We start from the raw sequence: 2,846 nt of genomic DNA on the forward strand, positions 1-2,846 counted from the left end.
AAGGTCACCAAGGTCACTGTGGTCACTGTGGCAGCTGTGGCCACCATGATTACCAAGACTCCCTCAGCCCCAAGGCTACCACAGCCACCCTGGACAGTGTGGCCACCAAGGCCATTGTGCAAAGCAATTCTAATAAAAAATCTATCAAAAAAACTCCATTAAATAATTCTGACAAAGCCAGCAAAGAGAGAAAATTGCTAAACAGGGGTCGATGTCACTCCCCAAAACAGCAATCTTGGGAAGGTCTCTTTCTCTCAGCCTCAAGGAGTATCCTTGGGGAGCATCCCCTTCCCAAGGGAATATCCTCAGACACATTTCATTCCAAGCAGAATAGGGGAGAGGAATCTCTGTCTGAGACAGGATTGGATGTTCCCAGGGTCAGCTAATGGATGGCCAGGCGCAGCTCTGGTGTTATAGCCTCAGTTGTCAATTTGAAGTTGGTGATTTGGGCTGGTTTTCACCAATTCAGCAACAAAATCTGCACCAGACCCCTCTCAATGTTGCCATGATGGCCACAAGTGGGGCATTGTCCCTTGGGCACATTCCAGGCAGAGCATCCTGCCACAGCCTGAACTTCAGGGGACCTTAAAGGCTGTAAACAGGGAGGTTCAAGAGGGCAATGACAGATCCTGTCCCTGGGGAGGGACAGTCACCAGTGCCATCTTTGACTGGGGGGCCCTGCTGGAGCAGACCTGGAGAAGGACCTGGGGGTGCTGGTGGGTGACCATTGAAGCTGGCTGTGCTGCCTAGAGCCAGAATGGATTCAGGGGATATCAGGAAGAGCAGGGGGAGGAAGTCAGGGAATGTTCATGCCCCTCTGCCCTCCCCAGGGAGGCATAACAGGAATGCCGTGTCCAGCTCTGCCAGGTGTCGTGTCCAGTTATGGGCTGCTCTGGATCCAATCCTGTGCTCAGGGATGACACTGTCTGAGCTGGGAGGTTGGGCCAGGTGCCCACTCTGGGTCCTTCCAGCCTGACCCATCCTGGGATTTGGGGATTCTGGCAGTTGTGGTTCAGGAATTGTCCACCGGAGGGCAGCAGCGAGCACGGGAAATCAGCGGCACTGCGCATGCGCCCCCCCCAGCTGCAGTTCCGGGTGCCAACAGCAGGCGGCAGCACGAGCTGCTGGCGCTGCCAAACACCCGCCCCGCCCCATCCCGGCCCCGGGGGCTCTGCAATGGTTTGGGATGGAGTGACCTTAAAGCCCGTCCGGTGCCAGCCCTGCCATGGGCAGGGACATCTTCCCCTGGGCCAGGCTGCTCCAGGCCCTGCCCAGACTGGCCTTGAGCCCTTCCAGGAGTGGGGCAGCCACAGCTTTGTTATAGATGGGTAACATTATATCTGACTCTCACAATTAAATGGTGAATATTGTGTGCATATTAAGAGAAATTTTGTTGACTTATGGCAATGTGATTGTAGTTTGGCTTTTGGACACCCTTTGCGCTCCACACTGTCCTCTTCACCCGCCTCTGTATTGTTCCCACTGGACAGCCCTGGTTGTTGGGGTTGTCAGGGACATGTGGGGGCTGGACATGAACCCGTGCCCCTGGCATTGGGCAGTTGGGAATGTGGAAAATCTGTTCCTAATGAGTTGTGGCATGCCTCACCTCACCTCACCTCCCTCACCTCACCTCACCTCACCTCACCTCACCTCACCTCACCTCACCTCACCTCAGCTCCAGTCAAGTTACAAGAAGGTCTGTACCAACGGACAGCGAGTAAGGATTGAATGGCAGACTTTGGCAGAGCCAGGTTTGGCTGATGCAACACTGGGGGTATAAAAGGCGAAGCCGCCATTTTGCGGACGAGCCAATGGCAGTCGACCACACTCCCAGTGGTGCCTGTTTTCCTTATTCAGGCCCTTTATTGTGCTGTTGAGGTCTAATAAACCTTTAAAATTTTAAAGTGAGCAGTTATTTCTCACACTCACCATGGTTTCCACGATCACCATGGCCATCATGACCCCCAGAAAAATGTGGCTACCAAGGCCGCCAGTGCCATTTTCCCTGGAGGAAAAGGGAAAAAAGGGAAAAGAGTAGAGGAAGAGAAGAGGAAAAACAACAATCTTCCCCACCCCCTCTCTCCCCCAACATCTCCCTGACTGTCCTTTACTTCTTTAGAAATTCATTCATTTGCATTCTTGACCATATTCTGAGCTTTCCCACATATTCAGGACTTAAACCCAACCAAACTCTATTTCTGCACCACATTTAATTCAACCCTGAAAGGAATAAGAGGAATGTTTCTTTACAAACAGATTGTGTGGATCTTGTGGTAGATTGGGCCAGGGACTTGTAGATAAGGAAGTGACCGGAGAAACTATCAGTTTCTGAAAACGTTCTTCACTGACACGGACTGCTGCTCAGACAAGGTCCTGCAAAATTCCTGAACTTCAAGAAGAAGAAAAAAGACTTAACAGGCTTATGAATTTTACTTTCCGCACCCAGGGTGGAGTTAAATCTCATTTGAATGGTCACGTGTCTGTGTGATAGAAGTGTGGGCTGTGTAGCAAGGGGGATGTTTTGTAGGTGGGTTTTGAAGTCTGCACCTTCTGAATACCTCCATGAATGGGGAAGGGGATTGCACGGAAATTGGATAAAAAGGAGGCTGCATTGTCCAGCAACTTGGTACACCCCATGGGGAAATTTCCCATGGCCTCCGTCCTAGGTTGCAATAAAAAGATGTATTCTATTCCCATCCTCAAGAGCTGGTGAAACCAGGAGGGACATTGTTTTTTCTTATCTGCTGTTAATGAGCCCATCAATGTCTTGCCACATGACACAGAGGTAACTCCCTCTAGGAGCCATTTCTGTTTAATGGGCAATCAAGGACCCACTGTATGACTCA

The sequence above is a fragment of the Molothrus aeneus genome, unplaced genomic scaffold (assembly GCF_037042795.1).
Source record: "Molothrus aeneus isolate 106 unplaced genomic scaffold, BPBGC_Maene_1.0 scaffold_43, whole genome shotgun sequence".
Taxonomy (NCBI): Eukaryota; Metazoa; Chordata; class Aves; order Passeriformes; family Icteridae; genus Molothrus; species Molothrus aeneus.